Below are 19,858 nucleotides of genomic sequence, written 5' to 3' on the forward strand. Positions count from 1 at the left end.
CTACCTTGTTTTGATTTTTCCTCTCTTTATATACATTATTTCTCGCAAATAATGACAATAATGTTATATTTAACATTGAGTTTATAATTATAAAATTCAGATTCTCCAAATTAAATGTTCCTATAATTATATGAAGAAATATTGGATCTGAAGCATCAAAACTTCATATGGCTGTTGATTCTGAACTGAGACATAATTAGCTGAACATTAAAAAAAAAATCACAGCAATAGGAGAGCCACTAAGATGCGTATTCAATTCCAGTAGATTGATTTGTTATCTGTACAAACCTGTTTATAGTGCTTCCTAGGCTGAACTACCATCTCTCAAGGGAGATGGCAGTTCAACTGGAATCAGTAGAATATAAAGAGAGACATGTCTGGGAATGAGAAAGAGAGAAAGAGACAGAAAAGAAGAAGAAGAAAGCTTTGCAGTCCCATTTTATATTCAAGGCACAGTATAGGTCAGAAAAAATTCAAAGATCTTGTGTTGTATTGTTTGAGTTTGTCCATATGAATTTTCACTAGCTAAGCATGATCATAGGTATGATTATTTTTAACCAGAAAGCCCTAAAAAATGGAACAACTAGTAATGATTTACAAGTAGCCCAAAGCCCATTGCAGAAGCTCCAGATGGTCTTATCATGAACTCCCACAGATAGAAAATTAAAAATGATTTGATAGCTGATAGGCAAGTCTGAATTATTGTTGTTTAGACATAATGGATATTGAAGTTACACTTGAGGCTTACTTACTATGAATAGAACAGTACTTTAATTAATAATCACCTCCAGAAATATGCTGGAAGGAAGGAAGGAAGGAAGGAAGGAAGGAAGGAAGGAAGGAAGGAAGGAAGGAAGGAAGGAAGGAAGGAAGGAAGGAAGGAAGGAAGGAAGGAAGGAAGGAAGGAAGGAAGGAAGGAAGGAAGGAAGGAAGGGAGGGAGGGAGGGAGGGAGGGAGGGAAGGGAAGGGAAGGGAAGGGAAGGGAAGGGAAGGGAAGGGAAGGGAAGGGAAGGGAAGGGAAGGGAAGGGAAGGGAAGGGAAGGGAAGGGAAGGGAAGGGAAGGGAAGGGAAGGGAAGGGAAGGGAAGGGAAGGGAAGGGAAGGGAAGGGAAGGGAAGGGAAGGGAAGGGAAGGGAAGGGAAGAAGAAAGTATAGGCAATATTGCCTTTTTTATTTTTTCTTTTTTTTTCACACCTGGTCTTCCCAGATGCTTGGAGAAATGGATGACAGGAGCAATTCTCATCCCATGGGTGTCTGTTGCAATACGATGTCACACCTACATCAGAAATGCTGAGCACTTTATATACAGAATCAAAACTTTTTCTAGTTTAAATGTATTTTAATATGGGGATATGCTAATGGTCTGATCCCTACAGATATTCTTAAGGACTTGATTTTTAAATTTTTTTTTAATTTCCATCATATTTTCTGTAGTACATTATGAAGCCACAAATTATTAATATTAAATGGGAACAGAGAACACCTACATGTTGTACTGGCATTTCATTATCATGCTGTTTTCTGAGTGCATTTACTCTGAAATATAGTTAGGCTAAAAGTCTCCCAGATAGTCATGGGAAAGATGTTTGGTAAATACTAATGAAAAAAAAGCAGCTTTTCTTCATCACCAGCACACTGATTTTAAGTCATTTGATATAATTTGAAATAACAACTATGATATTTTCACAATGCCAGTCCTAGATTTCTTACTCTTACATTAACTTTTCAAATACTAAAGAGATGTGAGGCATTAAGAATGCTGCTTCAGATAAAGTATGCCAAGTACTCGTTTGCTTTAATTCTGAAAATGTGAAATGGTGTTTATTTATTTATTTAGGTGCTGTCCCAGAGCTGCAATAGCAAAATAAGTATGCAAACCTGCATAAATATGCTTGGATGCATTTATCTATATATAAAATATAATTATGTATACATTATCTAAATTAAAAAGATATTAGAGTAAAATAGGAAATATATCCAAAATAATTTTGCCCAAGTGTAAATATGGTAAGGAACACTAAAAATTAACTTTAAAGTAAGTAAAGTTTAGTGTAGCATAAGCTGTAGAATGAATCTGGGCTAGAACATAAAGACATCCAAATGATGGCTCATTCAGAACACAGTTTCCTTAGGCGTACGCGAGGTTGGTTCCTTGACAATTGTTTACTAGCAGCTTTTAAGACACAAACAGCTGTGAGTGACAACAGTCTGTCATAAAATTTGTCTAAGTTCATGGCAGAGAGCTGCAAACTCTGACACCTACTGAAAGAGGTATCGTATTTGCAAGCAGTCAAAAGTGATTGAAAACCAGATGAATCTGTTAGGATACCTCATGCCATTGAACACTGTTCCCTATGCCAAATATGCATTCGTGATCTACAATCTGTTATCTACTAGCACTCATGTTATAAGGTAACATTGTTAGGAGTTTATTAATATGTAGATATCCAATTCATAAGATTTAACTAGCATATCAAATATCCATGGGATATTTCAACTATCTCCTCAAAAATGCAGCATTTTAATACAATTTCTGAAAAAATATAGAAACAAATCAACAGTAGGAATATGCATCAAGGGAATGTGCTGCAAAACCTTCTGACGTTAATAGTAAAGAATTATGCTTCGGATAACCAATTTTAATTACTTTACATGCATAGGCACTCTGATTGCATACTGTGATGGGCAACACATTTGGTAATACTGTTCCTGTTACTTAATTATTAGACTTGGCCTGGAAATGTTCCTCCTTGATTGTACTTAGCTTAATCAAATATGACTTGAGCATCTGAATTGGCATGAATCCTACAGGAACCCACTGGAATGACAAGAAAGTGAAAAGCTACTCTTTCATTCCATTACATCTTAATCTGGCAATTTCTGGAAGGACCAAGGAACCAGGAGAATTGCCAGGAGCACGCAAGCTCTGTAAGCTCCTTTAATAGAAGTGTAAGCAATACAGTGGCATCTGCTTGAGAGCTCATCTACATGTGGAAAAGTGGTCTCAGAATGACAGGCCATGAAGATGTAGCAACACCAATGCTGTCTTCTTTCCCTTACAAACCTGAAGTCTTCCCAGTACACCTCTTACTTCCACAAGGTATGCTCTGACCCACCTGCCTCCTCCTGTAGGTCTTAAAGAGGCAAATGAGGACAGAGAAGAGGCGAATCTCCTGGCTTTGGATCCTCTGTTAAGGAATGTATTGTGAAGAAAGCTTGTATTGTGAATGAATGAGTGCCTTCATTGAGTTCAACAGCCACACTCCCTAAACCATCCAGGGTTGATTCCAAGTATGGTGCTGATGCAATGATCCCATCAAGCTTGTTCTGCATGGCACACTGCACACATACTGTGGCAATACTGCCCTCTTTCCTGGCTAAAATGGCAGTACTTCATGCAGAGTCTTGGGTCCGTTCTGCTAAACACAACCACTATTAGAAGACCCAGGGCTTCACAGTGAGAGAAAAAAAATATACATGTTTTTAACAAATCATTAAAATATTTTCTTTTTAAATTTATCTATCTTTATTTCACACTCATTTTTAGTATCTTTCAATGTTCTCTCTCACTCTCTCTCTCTCACTCTCTCTCTCTCACTCTCTCTCTCTCTCTCATCAGTTAAAAAAAATTAGTCTTTGCCTACTATTACTTACCCATTATAATTGCCTGTGCAATATTCCAGTCAGGATTGTCCATATCATCTTGGGCTCACTATGATGGATGCTGTAAAGCAAAGAATGCTATGAAAAAAAACAAAAACAAATAAACAAAGAGAAAGTAAGTTTTGTCAGACAATTAAGACGATCAGAATAATAAATGTTTCACAAGTTACACATTTTCATTTATATTACGTTATTTTTCTTTCTGCAAGTAAAAGAACAACAGAAGGTAAAAAAGAGCATCACCTATAAAAACTGTTAATTTAGCTGAAGTCGTGTCATTTTTCTCTTATATTTCCTGAAACTCTTAAATGGAGTATCGTGAATATTCAATGACAATAGTGTGAAGCTTTCAAGATTATTGGTATGTTTTAGAAAAAAGCATATAAATATTTTTCCTAATACGTCATTAGTCCGTTGCCAAGAAATGTCATCCAGGGCACTTGGAATGCCCTGATTTTTCATGTCACAATTTGTTTACTAATAGCTGCAGATTGTTTGCTCAAGAGACATGTCAGACCATATACAATTTGCTCTGTGTTTCGCAGTAAATAAATATTTTGTGAAAGCACATATTTGGTCATGAACAATTTTTGTGATGGTGAAAAAATTATGATGTCTGTAGTCAGCAATGTTTCAGGGGTGAGTATTGATGTATTGGGAATTTCCTCTCTGTTTAATCACAGTGATATGAATTAGTTTAAGATAGTAGGAATTAGAGATTTTTTGTTGAGTCACGTATTGGAAATAACTAACAGATACATAGGTTTGCTTTTTTTTTTTTTTCTTTTTGCAGATGGACTTGGTGATTTTTAAGGTCTTTTCTGACCTGATCTAGTCTATGATTCTATGATTCTATAAAACAATAACATTTTTATTAAAATTCTAGCTAGTTTTCAGAGGCTATTAGAGTCAAACAGGTTTACCAAAGCTCTAGCATAACTTTTTCTGTATCTTTTGTCACATGACATATACACTGGTCATTTCAGATGTCATTATTTTAATTCTATGTCTCTCCATGAATTTTGTTTTCTTTCTAGTTTCCTAAAGATAAAATATCTTGTCAGAACTCTGAGACAGTTTTTACTGACTAATATTTTCAGCACTGATTCTGCTCATGATTGCTGAAGCTTTCTAAGGAAGCTCAAAATTACTTGCTAGAATTGTTGTCAAGACAGAAATGAGAGATTAAAATTTTCTCGTAGAAAATATAAAATAAATAAATAAATAGTTGCATAAATTATAAAAATTGAATTTCTATCTTCTGACTGTTATAAGTTTATTAAAGTAAAGTTTTCAAATCTTTAACTTAATCTGTAAGACTGCTGTCCAGACATTGTCACTGCCTTTAAGCTTTAAGTTACCAGTTTCTGCCACCCACTAAATCAGGTGCCCAGACCTTCATCCAGCCTTGAATGCCTTCATGCTCTTATGCAGTACTGCCATTGTGAAAACACATAATTCCACCCGAATTTCTCAATAGAACATTGAGATATCAAATTTTCATTTCAAAGACAATACGTGCATTTTTAAACACTATAGAAATCAGTTTTGCTATTCATACATGTTGCTGAAAATATGGGATGTTGTAGGTTTAGCCAGCTGCAAGAGGAAATAGATAATAGACTTTCTCATAGTTTTGAAACAGCTTTGCAAACATGTCCCTGTTTCTGTTATTAACACACGCTTTCTTCACTGGGACATTCAGATTGTTTGAGCTATCTTGTTTGTTCACGGAGTTTAGTGCTATTTTAGACATATCTTAAAGAATGAATTGCATACACCAAACAACGAAGAAGACAAAGGTTAAGGAAAAAGTCTGTAAGCTACAATTTTCCTTTGAGAGGTGATTTCTGCTCTTTGATTTTAAATCATTGCACTTTATTTTAAAGGTAGGACAAAATTATTTCCATAATTCTCTTTTTTCTCTTCAAAGTATTTACTGATAGTTCTACTGATACTGCAATTGTTGTACAGTAAGATAGTTTCCAAACTTTCTAATCAAAGCATATCACTGTATTGTATTCAACATATACATAGGCTGTTCTGCAAGAAATGCCTTCTATTTATTTTCATGGAAACTACAACAACTACAAAGAGTGCAATAATCCTGTTTTCTAGAGTAAATTCTCACCTACATAACACTGTTTTTCATCATGGTCATATGCATTTTTGCCAATTTGAACAAGAGTCCAAATGTGCACTCATAAACATCTTCATGATGTGGAGATTATCTGCTGTCACAGTCGCCACTGCTGAAGTGCACCACTCCACTGCCTCACTGTGCTCACACCCACTGTTTTGTTTTCATCAATGTTCAGCAATCATCAATGAATATCAGCAAGTGCCATTTTTTCTACATGGAGGAATTCAATGACACACTGTTTCCTCATCTGCACTTCCATATCAGATGCCACCGTGCCAGAGTGCCCCTCTGCTTCCATCTGTCACACAACAACAACACATAATGGAATATTGGCAGTAAGGTTCAACCTCTACTGCCATACCACCAGTATCTGCCTCTGAAATCACATGCCAACATCACGAAATAGCAGGTATTACTTTTGGACCTACCCTTCCACTTACATGGTGGTGACTACATCTTAATTCATGGTGAAAAATCTGATCGAGTTGGCATGTTTAAAGTATATTCTACAATCTTCTGATATCATTGAACAAGTTAGAAATCCTAATCCTTTTAAAATAAAAACAATGCTGTGTTTTTTCAGCATTTATTTCCAAAAATTTTTATCCTTGAGAAATGGAGAAGTATGGTCCTTACCTCTTTTATACAACAAACAGGATACATACAGTAAAATTTTGTGGAAGTCATGGTGAAAACAGCCTAGTACTCTTCTGTAAAATGATTATCTTTCTTGGTTTAATAAACTTGTCACCTGCACAGCAGTTCATGAAATGTTTAAGCTAATGTTCCAGGATAACAAACTCAAATAATGATACTGCAAAAACATAATGGTAAGTGCACTTTGGTGTGAATAAATTAGAGGAGTCTCAGTGAGCACCAAATGAAGCCATCTGTGGAAGGTCTGAATTTTTCTGAGCAAAAATCTGTTCTAGTTGCTCCAAGTTGACCAGGTAAAGATACTCCTTTATTTCATAGGTATCGGTTGTCTCTACAAATTCACTCAGGTTTCTAAACCCTTCCTTTGAATGAAAATCCCAAGAAGGGGAAAAAAAAAAAAAAAAGCAAAAAACTAGTTAGCATGGGCTGTGTCCTGAAGCAAGTATTTTCTTCAAGCATGTTTATGAACCACTCTATCCCATCCAACTCTGTAGAGAGTCTCACTGCAGAGCTTGGTGCAAAGCAAACCACCTAGCATCAGATTTTGGTTCACATTGCTGGATATATTGTAAATCTGTAATTTTCCTTCATGTTGCTTAGCTCAGTAAATGTCACTGTTACCTCCTTGCTAGGATGAACACCTTCTTCCATAGGTTAAAATTCAAAGCCTACTTAGGTCTTTCGCTTTGTTCACTTGCCCAGATATATACTGCTTACCATGCCTTGAATTGTCAGCTTATTTTGTGTCTCAAGTTTCATTTAATTTACTGTCCAGTCTATTACTAAAAAGGGCAATGTGATCCAGGAGCAGAAGTGGCTCTGTACCCCTTGTCTTCCTTTCAACTCACCTGTTGCCACAGAAGCAAAATAGCATGCTAATGATTTTGTGTCTAGTGGATAGCACAACAAAGAGTCCTTCACTTCTCATCCTCTCATCTCCTGGGGAGTACAAGTGGAAATGGTGCCATAAAGAGATGAGTTCTTCACTCCCAGGTTGTTAAATAAATGGGTCAAATAGATCTTCCTGGATAATGAATCTTTAAATTCCTCAGTACCACCACATTTTCCTTGAGGAAGTCAGAGGTTTCCCACCAATTTTTATGACTGATATTACTGTACATGCTGCTGGATTAAATCCCTACACATCACATATGTGTTATTAATTTTAAGTGATCCCAGCTGGATGAAGCTCCCTGTTGTCCTCCAAAGAATGTATCTCAAATCTTTTTCTCTCCTGTGGTATTTCTCATGATGTCTGTCATATCTGGCCCCATTCATAAAGGACTGATTTACTGACATTATTTTACAGCCAGGATAGATCAGGTGCCGTAGGGAATACCAAATTCACAGAAGATTAAACAAGTTTATGGAAGATATATATATGGATGGCGATTAAATGAGGCACAACTTTATTTACAGAATTCCCACTGATTGGCAGAGATTGAGGAGGCATATCAGTCTATACTTGTCATATTATTTTCCAAAGGATAGATACTAGCCCATATCAAAGATAAGACAAAAAAATGGATAAATTCTTGGTCTTGCATACTGTGGCCATACTTCCATTCTTGTGTTGTAACCAGGGAATAAATCTCTTAGGAGCATAATAGATTTCTCCAAGATTTCTCTGTGCCAGGACATGATTTCTTCCTCACACCTTTTCATTTCTATGTTTTGTGTTTTTAATTCTATTACTTATAAGACCTACTTGAAAACCTACTTGAGTTTATATTCTGCCTGGTGCATTGATATTACATTCATATGTCTGCTCCCCCCCAGAATGAATTTCAAGCATATAAATAAACTCTGTAAACTCTTTCATGGCTAAACACAAGTGAATTGTGAAGTTGGAAATGAAAAAGAAATTGGGAAAATTGCTCAGCTTCTTGGGATGAAAAGGGTCCGGCACTAATCATTGTCCAGTTAGTTTACACACGTTTCTTGCTACGTTGTTATTACTTCTGTCCTTTTTTAATGAAGCAAACATTAAAGTAATATTATTTCAGTTGAGGGTTGGTATCTATAGCTTATACCTTGTGATGTTAATTAAAAACATAATTTTTATGTACTTATCACAAAGGAAATATCATTTCATTAAAATCCAATTAGATTCAGACAATATCTGTAAAGACTACTGAATAACTGCTGTTTGAACATAGTCTGCTTTGTTCTATTTTCATCACCCGAATAAAAGAAACCACAACAAACAAACCAAAGAAAAGGATTTTTTTTTATTAATCTCTGAGGTTACAGATCCACTCGCATTTAGAACAGTGTTTTATGTGAAAAACATACCAAAGATTTCATGTTTCATAGACTGATGCATGAATGACCTTATTTTAGAAAATTCCTATTTTCCCTCACATACTTATGAATTAAAATATACTTTGGTAGAATGTCTGCTTTTCTCTCTGATAAAGTGATTTTACTTTCTCACTAGTATTACTAATAAAGTATAGAGCTAAGGGATTGCTGCCTGCAAAAGTAGTGAGAATTCTGGATAATACATGCTAAGTGCAGTACGGAGTAAAAATTGCTCCTCCATTTTGTCTTGCAATAATTAGCCATCTTGATGCACAGCCAGTTACTTGCTGTTGATTCCCTCTGAATTTCCTTGAAAATAAGTATGACTTTTATGAATTAGATGGATCACAAAATGCATAGTTTAGATTGCTTTTTCCCTTTGGGCAATATTTTGTGGGATCATAGTTTTGGCTTTCAGTACAGACAATCAATAACTGAAGTAGTGAGGCTGTCACATCTCTTCCTAATAGATCAGAAAAACAGTAGGAAAGAAATTGCTGATGGCTGTTGAAACTGGGATTTGACTAAGTGTAGTTTTGTGAGCTGAATTTAAGCTGGAGAAATTTTGATCCCAAGTATAAAATGTGCATTGGACTTTTTGTTTCTGTGTTTAGAAGTTTCCTTAATTCCTGCCACCAAAAAAAGCCATCCAGTGGGAAGCTAGGCAGCTAGTGATGAAGTTTGAACTGTCTGTGTCAGAAGGCTAGCTCCTTTAATTCAGCAGTTAAGAACGAGTGCCACAGAAAATAAGATGCCCACATAGGAACAGCAGCTGCAGCATTTCCTATCAGGACAATCTGTAATCACTGAGGCAGGAATGCTGATTCAAGAGGTTTGCAAAGAGATACTGATGTTGATGAGAGCTGAAACAAAATGGTTTGTTTGTGCTAAGTGACTGAAATTACAACAAAATACAGGTTAGGAAAAAATCTACGGTAAGATCAATGTTTGTGTTTTAACATTTTGTGGACAACAAATACAGTAATTGTCTGACACTTGCCTTATCTGCTGTAAAAAAAAAAAATAAATCAGTAATTCTGTTGGAGAGTAGATTGTATTTTGATGATCTAGGTCATTGGGGAAGAAGAAACAATACTGCCGATCTGCTGTAGCAACAGTATGTACTGTAAAATGGAATTTCCTAGTTTTGAAGTCACTTGTGGTCTAGTGGGAGAGAAGATAATGAGAGAATATCAGATAAGGAAAGATTAACAGACAAGTTCATATATGCAGAGACCAAAGGGAGGTGCAGGAAAAGTAAAGGAAATTATATTAATAGTTAAATAGATAGTTTATGAAACCAGCTGCAAAGTTATGAGACCAAAGTTCTATTATAGACTATTATATAAAAGACTACTATAGAAAATGAGACGTTGAAAAAAACGGTATGTTTTAGTGGAGATACAAATCAATATGAACTTCTATTAGAAGTATTTTACCTTGAAATATATTTATTTTGGCCTCAAATAAACAATATCACTTGATGGTAAAAATAGAATCCTCTTCTTTACCCATACATGCCCATATTTTATGAAGTGTCCAATAATTTGATTTTAGCTTCAGCTCATAGCTCTTGTAAAACTTTCCAACGATTAAGCTGTAAATCTTAATTCAAAATCTGCTCCTTAATTCAGACTCTGAAATGACGTCTATAATAGGAAAAGTTTCATGGATGATAACAAGAACAGAATATGATGCAGATCTGGCAGAATCAGCTTGGTTTTGTTGTGAGATCATTTGTAGAGACAAATAGTGTTTTCCTGAAAAGAAAAGCAATGGAGAAACGACCTCTCTAACATATCAGTAGGTACCAGGGCAAAGGCCAACCCCATGCCTGATCCAGCCATCATGCAAGAAGGCTAGTAAGTGAAAAAAATCCTCAGTGTACTGCATATTATTATTGTAACTCTTCATTTTTTAGAAGTCAGCATGGAATTGGAAAGCTGCTGCACAATTACTAAATAAATAAAGCTTAATAGATGGGCTTCACCAATCATCTCTGGCAGAAAAACCATATTAAGCTCCATGTATTCTCCTCTTTCATTTAGAGAATTGCAGCTTTTGTTTCCCTTGTAAAGCTACATATTTTGCCAAAAGTCAAGTTGCGATGGATATTTAATAGGAGTCTGACCTGATAGAAATGCTTATTATGTATTGTCAAGATGGAAATAAACCCTGGCAATACAAGCACAGAGCCTGATTCAACTCTCCTGATAGTCCAAGTAGTCTTTTTCATTCTTACATCAATGGGTATTTTTGTTGCATAAAACCCCTCAGAATACAACCAAATATTATAATGCAGACCCCATTACAAAACAGTAGTATTCACACTGGCTTCTCTGAGCAGTAGGCAATTTTTATATTAGCAAATTAAACGTGGAGCTGTGTGAAACTTTTATTGTTCGCTTATTTGTGTGAGAGAAGTGATAATTTTATTACTGCTGTATTCAAAAATTTATTCAAGATAGAATGACAGTTTCTTTTCTTCAAAACTGTCATATTTTATGTGATACAATTCAAAGTAAAAATGATTATATTCTTTCTGTCATCTTGTAAAATCTTAGGTTTTCCAGAGTATTTGGAGAATTTGCAAAGAGATATTTTTCTCAAAGCTGAGGTTATGAATATAGGACTTAATGAGAGAAGCCAGCACATTTTAGAAAGATCAGTTTCTATAGTACAGGTTATGGTCTTAGTTCAGTGGAGCTGCAAACTTAGGCCTGTTAAGAAAGCTGTTCTGTTGCCGCCTTCTTGTTACATCAACCCAAGGCATTTTGTCCATTAAGTTAACTTTCTCTGCTTTTAAAGGAAAAAGGATGTGTCTGGAGGGCCAGATCCAAATAAGTGAAAATCATCAAAGAGTTGAACACTTCAGAAGCCAGCTAAACAGAAGTGAATCAGTAGATCTAAACAATTTACCTTCTTTCTTCAAAGTTGATGGGTGATCTGCATTTGACTATTGAGTTGAAATATAATCTGACCAGAATATTTAGCAGAAACTGAAGTAAGAACCTGAAATAAATTCAATCCAGATTCTCCTGAGACTGAAAAGCTTAATAAGCTGTTCCAGTGAATGCATTTCTTCATTTTAAACTTTTGGTTGTGTGGTCAGCTGGTTGGTTTGCCTCACTCTGCTTCATGACATGTTTGATACTGAAGATAAACATGCAGTAAAAAAGGCTTTGAGCAGACATAGAAATTACTGGAAATACATCTCAAATGTTGTCCCTCTGAATTTTTATGAGCTATAAATGATCTCAGATAATAATTTTTGCCTCCAAAATTTTGATAGCTACCTAGATCTTTTGAGACATATTTATCACTACCCAGAAACTAAAAGGCTGTGCTCCAAGAAACAAAAATGTTAAATTCGGGAAAAAAAATCTTCGAAGAAATACATTCTTTTCCCAGTTCTTCAGTGCTGATACACAGAAGTTTGTTTTGTTGTGTTTTTAACTTTTTTTTTTTCTTCTTCTTTTTCTGGTGACTTGTATTGGAAACATTCTTTAAGGGGAAAAAAAAAACAAGCAAACAAATAGACAAAAATTTGAGCAGACACATTCTGATATTATTTAAGATGCAAGAAAAAGCAGATCTATGTGAGACCACACAGAAAAAGCAGTAAGTGTGTCACTGACTTTGTACCATAGCAAAAACATTCTCTCAAACATAGCAGAACATGCAAGTTTGTCTAACAGTGTGTAATCTGATATTTAAATTTTTTGTTTGTTTGTTTGTTTGTTTGTTTGTTAAAGAAAAAGCAAGCAGTTTTCAAGGAAAGCAGGACATTTTAAGAACTTGACAAGGTAGCCCACAATTGTGTGAGCAAATGTGAAGAATGGATGATGTGAGGGATCTTGAAAATGCTCTGACTAGACAAGGTACATTGCATCATAGACAAACAGTTTAACAGTACTGATGGCCAGCAAAACTGAGAGAACTGAGTTATTGGCAGCTTGTTTTATTTGTTTTTATTCTGCTTTGTTTTCCAACGGTCAGTGTAGAGCTTCAGTAACAGAAGAGTGAGCAATATTTCATACTGAGTCATCAGAAGGATATTTAAAATCTTCTCAAGCACCCTATCAAAGATTAGTTGGAATTTTAAACATGGTTCCTTCACTTATTATGAACATCTGTCCCTATACTAAGAAACTTTCTGTCAAAAGCTATTTTTTTGCCCTAGTGACCAAGGAGCAGCAAAGCAATATGAAGATCTTCCTGATCTCTTGGTTGTGTATTATCCTAAGAATCCAGGAAAAATGTGACACAGTTAAGAATCTGCATAGTATTTATTTAGTCAAATCTCCCCTGTACATGGTTATGGTGATTTTTTTCCTATCATAAGTAAAGATTTCAACATCGGCAGCCTTAGCTTTTCCAAAAACATAAGGGTAGCCCCTTAGATCAAAGAAATTACACTACTAATTGCAAATTTTCTCCTAACCAGGGTTCTTTTTATGCACTGTATAAAGTATTTCATAGATTCTTCTATTGAGTTGAATTTTTTCTTATTTGTCATCAGGATTTCTTTGAGTTCTTTCTATTCCATGGGTTTTCTCTCTCTCTTGTTTTGTCACAGTCCTTGAGCCTGAAAGCTTTGATTTTCTGTATTTATTTATTTTTAATGAAAGCAGAGATTCTAATGTTACCCAATGAGTACTGGAGTTAGGACTTTAAATATCATGAGACTCATGATAAAATCACTGGAGCCGGCAACGCTGCTTGAATTTGGCACGAGATCCTAAAGCTTTAAAGGAAAAAGCGTGACTCATCAAACTTGCCTGGAGAGTTAAGGGAGCTGGGGGCAAGGGCTAATGGGGGTATCCTTCCATTTCAGTACTTCAGAGAAAAATCTACAAGACACAGTCCAGTAATTGTGCCAAGAAAAGAAACTGCTTGCTGTACAGAGAATAGCAGTTTCTAATCATGTACTGAAAGAACGGAATGTAGAACAGCAGTTTTATGAAAACAAACAAACAAACAAACAAAAAAGGTATAAATATTGCCAATTATCCAGAATTCCTTTAGGAAAAAGAAGGTAGTTCATAGGCTAGACCTATGAACTGCAGGTAAGTTATCTTATCAATATGTGCTACATAACATAAAATCCTAAATCCTCTTTACACATTTGAAATGTTCTTCTGTAATAAGTCTTCCTATTCAGATGAAGTGAAATACAGAATTTAATCTTACATTTTCTGGGAGGAATTATATATATATATTTGTCATAGTTTTGATCTCCACTAGAAGCTAACCTTAACTTACTGAATTATACATGACTAAGCATTAGATTAAATACATTTACATGTGTTAAGTCATAAAGATCAAATCAGTGACTTACTGCTTTAAATTTTTGTAGATGCTATGGCGTTTTGTTACTATGCAAGACTACCCTCTTAAGATAAGCAAGCCTAAATGTGCAAGAGAAAAATAGATAAACTATCCATTAAATTATTTTATCATTCTTAGTGCTTGAATTCTTGAAATGGGGAATTTTTCAGGAAAATTTATGTTTATCAAATTTGTTTCAGGGAAATTTTTTGCCATGTAAAGAAAATATTGGCTGTGTCCCTAATGCAGAGCCTTCAATGAAGAGTGGTAAGGATCTAGCCCATATCCTTTTCGGGAAATGAAAATGGTGGCCATTAATTTTGAGGGTTGCAATTTAACACCCATTTTACTGCATACTGACTGTTGGACAAAGTGTTGCATCCCTTCAGAGGCTCTGCACATCCACACTGCACTCTACTGCAGGAGAGACATGGATTCTGAATAAATGGTAGTTAAAGAAAGAAGTAGTCTCTACATACAGAAACTACAATCCTACCTTGCTCTTCTGAGCAAAAGATCCTGAGATCATTCTCACACAGCAGCCCATTTACTATCCTACCTTCCTGCAGGAGCACAGCATGGCTTCTGTCTTGTCAGTAAGCAGTTTTCATATACTGTACTGCAGAACAGAGGCCTCATTTCTAGAGGCATAGGTACAAACATCGCTAACTGAAGAAATAGTTTCCACTAGCTATCTAATTCTCTATTTATCAGATACTAATGCCATACCATGCACTAATGACCTGCAAAATGTCAAGTTAAATAATGATGTTTTTAAGTTAGTATTGCACAGAGCAGCATTTGAAATGAAAGGAAACAAGCTACTTTGTGTTTGATAATTAATAAATGCTAAATCAAATTAGTATGCATAAAGTTTATGGGGCATTTTTTTACAGGTTAGTAACTTACATACCAAACTTTCAGTTCAGTGTTAATTTTCATGAATTCAGTTTCCAACCCCGGAAAATAGTCTCATACAGTGGAAGTGCTGATAGTCCTATTATCACAGAGACTCTAGTAGGTGCCACTGTAATAATCCATGCTCCTATAGTTATAGTCAACTTTTTTATACCCTATAGAAGTGGTAAATAATATTGGGACAAAATGAGTCAGGATACTTAGGATTCACTGTAGCAAAGAGAATCAGAACAACAAAAGCACTCTCACTGATGAAATTGGAAATGTTTTTTTTTAATTAACACTTCTAATTAGAATTTAACATCTCACTAGCTTCGTATGGGATTTTTCGCTTCCTTAACCTCATGGAAACCTATCTATTGGCTCTAAATAGGCAGTCACTTACCATGCACCACTTGAGGATTTCAATTAATCCCAAATCCTCTAACTCTGGTATGTGAACTTGCATTTTTCTCTGCATGCTATTCCCTCCTGTTTCAATTTTCTTACTAAGAACCTGCTGAACGTTCTTTTTTCTTCTTCAATTCTTCTAGCCTCTCTATTTACCTTTCTATTTTAAAACAGTAGTATTTTGATTTAAAAATGATGGGACAATGCAGTATGTAAGTAGGTACTGGAAAAAAGTAGCTTACCATACTTTGGAGAGACGTAGCTAGAGAAACTGTATAGAAGCTTGAATCTAAATAAGTTCTATCAGTTCTGAAGTAAAAAAACATAGCTTCTTAAAGATGCTTAGTTAAATAAATTTTGAAAGGCATTTATTTTGTTTAAAACAAGAAGATGCATACTAATATTTTTACTGTATTTCTCTTCATATGATATATCTGAATTTTTTTCTACAGCCATCTTTGAGCTCAATGAAACTTATCCCTCAACAACTAGCTGGATATGGGGTGTTCAAGTATAACACAGTTTATTTGAAAACACACCCTGAAAGAATCAACTTCCTTACCTCTTAAATAGGGTTTTTATTATAAAAAACATACAAAGATACTAACAAACTAACAGCCAAGAATGGAAATGTAAAACAGTGTAGTTCAGAGTGGATTGAATTAATTCCCAGTACTGCAAACATGGTGGTTTTAAAGATATGAGAAATTTCTCATCCTAGAGATGGGATGGATTATAAATTTTCCTTTAACAGTATCAGAAAATACATCTTCCTCTGTTATTAATTAACCTTCCTAACAGGTTATACACATGACAGCCTCAAAGGCTGATCTTTTTTAGTACTCTTTGTGTATTTGTTACTTTTGAAATGAGTTTACTTTGACAGCAAACAAAACAAAATCCTCCATTCTAAGGATTCTATTTGACTTGTTATTCACAAATAGTCCAGAGTTTATCTTTTGATTTATTCACTTGATAAAAATGTGTCCACAGTGACATTAAATAACACCACTGTAGTCTAGCACCTACAGTCCTTTTGAAGTTAAACATTTTAATAATACTGTATGTGTTATAGATTCTTTTCCTTGTATTTAGTTGAAAAATTTTCACCAACTACCTGAGTAAATCAAAATTCTGTTCCCCTAATTATAAGCATACAAACTTCCAGCTTAGAAGTTCTTTATGAAAATGCTTACTGGACTTCATGGAAATGTTTTTGCTAGGTGTCTTATAATACAACCTGAAAATTCCAGAGGGAAATAAACTACATGTAACTCTAAAAAACGCTGATGTAAATGTGAGAATGTGATTACAAGCGAAATTTCCTCCTATGGCGAGTAGTAGCAACAGTTTTCTCACACCTACTACTGGCCATAAAATCATTAAAAATACGCATGTTCTTAGTCTTAGACAGCAATAATGAAGTGAGATCTTTTATTTTACTTTTTTTTTTTTTTACCTTTCCTGTTAAGTGGTTCAGAAGGCCCAAACTAACCTGGAGTTAGTATTTATGTCAGCCTAGACTTATATGTTCATAAGATCATGGCCTGGAGTAATTTGTATGCTGACATAGGCTTCGTTTTCTGAGCCACTTTCCTCAGCATCCAGGTCTTCATCACTCATTACACCCAAGGATACAAAAGCTCTCTGAAAAATGCTGTATTGGTCTTGCATGTTCTTGGATAGTCTTAAATTTCTTCATGTACAGATAGCTTCTGAAATATAGCATCCATGTTTTTGGTCATATGAAAGGAAGATCATAGGATCATAGTGTAGAATCATGTTACTTGGAGATAAATTCTAATGAATACCACTTTGCTTTTCACTGGTTTCTTAGTTCAGAAAGTGGATTGTTTTTTCTACTTAGGCAAATTTAGCTAGGTAGACCATAAGATAACTTGTGTTAAATGAGCTTCCATGTACATGAAGTCCAAAGAAATGTATGTGGAAAGCTGCTTGCACCGTGATCTGATGGATACCATGGAGTGTTTTCCCTCTAAGAGAAAGAGATGGATGACAGCTGAAGTATCATTTATTCGGGGTTACATGCAGTGTTATGGCTATATGAAAAGTGAAAACAACCAAGACAAAGAGAGAATGCTAGAAGACCTTCTGAAGAGGTAGTGGTATTGGTATGCAAAGATATTATCACGTACAGTATATTATCTGGATGTTCCTGGAATGCTATGTGTGTACACAATAGTTTTACTGATGCCAAAGTCTGAAATGGCTCAGATACATACCATAGATAGATACCATAGATAGTAAAGGAAGAAGGAAAACTATGTCTTGACTAGAAGGCCATGGCTGATTGTAGCTGCTGTCCCTTCACCATGTCCTTGGAAAATGCCTCAATTAATCACCAGTCCCCAGGAATCTTCCCACAGATCAGTAGAGACCAGCTTTTGGCCCAACCTTCTCCAGAAGTGCTCATAGACAAGCCCAAGTAAAATCTGGACTGGTAATGAGTCAGACTGGTCTTTGGTGAATGTTGAGACATGCATAGCCACAGACAAAACATGATATGATGGAATTTTGTTAATTTTTTTTTCTTTTATTTTCCACTCCCAAGAAGCAATTGAACTTTCTGGGGACAGAAAACTATTTTTGGAGTGAAACACATTTCTGTAGATTATATGGTTCTTTGAACAAGCATTCCAGATTTAAAATTTTGGTGTCAGTCAAGAAAACAGAATAGGGAAATTAGGGTGGAATGGTCTGGAAATAGAAAAGGTGAGGCACAGAGACAGTTTCACTGACCTTGTGTTATTACAGACTGTAAACTTTTCTCTGTCTGCATATCCATGTACATGGTTGTTGATGGTGGATATAGCAGTTACTTGTTCAGAAATGATGGCTGTGATGATCATTGACAAATTTTCAAAAAGTGAAGTTCAAATTAAGCAAGCATCCTCTGACTGAGTGTGAGCTGATACATTATGATCCCTGGTATTTCATGAGCTTGTTTTTTTCTATATTAATTGTAGTTAGAACACCACCTTTCTAAAAAGCTCTTCAGTGAGCATGCCGGTAGTCATTAGCAAATTGGTTGCAGCATGCCTGTTCAACTTACTATCTTTTGACACAATTATTTTGGTGTGAAATAATCCACAGAGAAATAATCATGGAATAATGCACCATCCTTAATGTTCTTTCTTCCCTCAGCTCTGATTCTCACTGCTGGCAAGTTTTAATATCAAAAGTTCCTTTTTGTCAGAGAGATGCTAACACAAATCACTGTTCTAAAAACAGAGTCACATTGGATGTGTTAGCTCTGTTTCCTAAATATTGGATCTTTTAATCAGATAATGTGTTTAAGAGATTCTCTTGATCCTATCTTGTTTTCCAGCTAGCCATCACAAAGGTTGATATGCTGCATGGGGATAAGGAGTCAGAGATAAATAGATGGAATCTGCTGAAAGAAAAACTTCAACAAAGAATTGCTGGAGGCAGCTTGGCACTAACATATTAGCTTAGGAAAATCAACCTGCAAGTAGATCAGAAAATACCTTTCTGTTGCCTGTTTCCAACTCCTAGGAAAATAATCAAGGGGTAACTTTCTTTACAATGGAATTGGATTTTGAACTCCCTTTGAAAAAGCATCAGCTCCTTTCCTAAATTCCCAGTAAAAAAACAACTGTATTAATTACTTTAAATTTATCAACCTCTATCCTGCCCATTCTCTTTTTTCTCTTAGGTACCTGTGGGTGACTCACTGTTAAAAGGCACCGAGGCTCCCCTCTGCTCCCCTGACACAGAGTCAAGTGGTCTGCTGCCTCCTGGGAGCCAAGATCTAGGTCACTGCTGAAAGGGTGTTGCAACTCATCAAGAGCACAGACTACTGTCCCCTGTTGCTCTTCCCTGTGGGTACAAATGATGCTGTAACATGGAATGTGAGAAGAATGAAAGAATACTACAAAGCCTTCGGAGCAGAAGTGAAAAACGTTGGAGCCCAGGTTATTTCTTCTCCATTTTATCATTTGGAGGAAAGAGGGATAATACACATCAAATCCTGGCTATGTGGCTGGTGCTGTCAGGGGAATTTGGGGTTTTATGATAACAGGACCTTCTATGAAGATTATAATCTCATATGGATGGAATCTGCCCAACTAGAAAGGGCAGGGCAATTTTTGGGAACAGGCTGGCTAACTTATTGAGGCACACCTTAAACTGAAGGAACTGGGGAGTGGAGTACTTACTGGCAACACTCATACTATTACAATTGACTGAATGAAGAATGAGCCAAGACAACAAATGTTTCTTAGCTGCCTTTAATGACAAAAGCCAGAAGGCAAGCCACCTCCAGAATGAGTATGCTTAAGTGAAATCTTCTTGTATCCCTCTAGGGATATATGCACTCTCTTCTTCCCTAAAACGTCCATATGCTAATACACACAGCATAAGAAAAAAACAGGAAGACCTAGAGATCTGCATGCAGTCACAGGGCCACAAA

The sequence above is a fragment of the Tetrao urogallus genome (genome assembly GCF_951394365.1).
Source record: "Tetrao urogallus genome assembly, chromosome: 1".
NCBI classification, from domain to species: Eukaryota; Metazoa; Chordata; class Aves; order Galliformes; family Phasianidae; genus Tetrao; species Tetrao urogallus.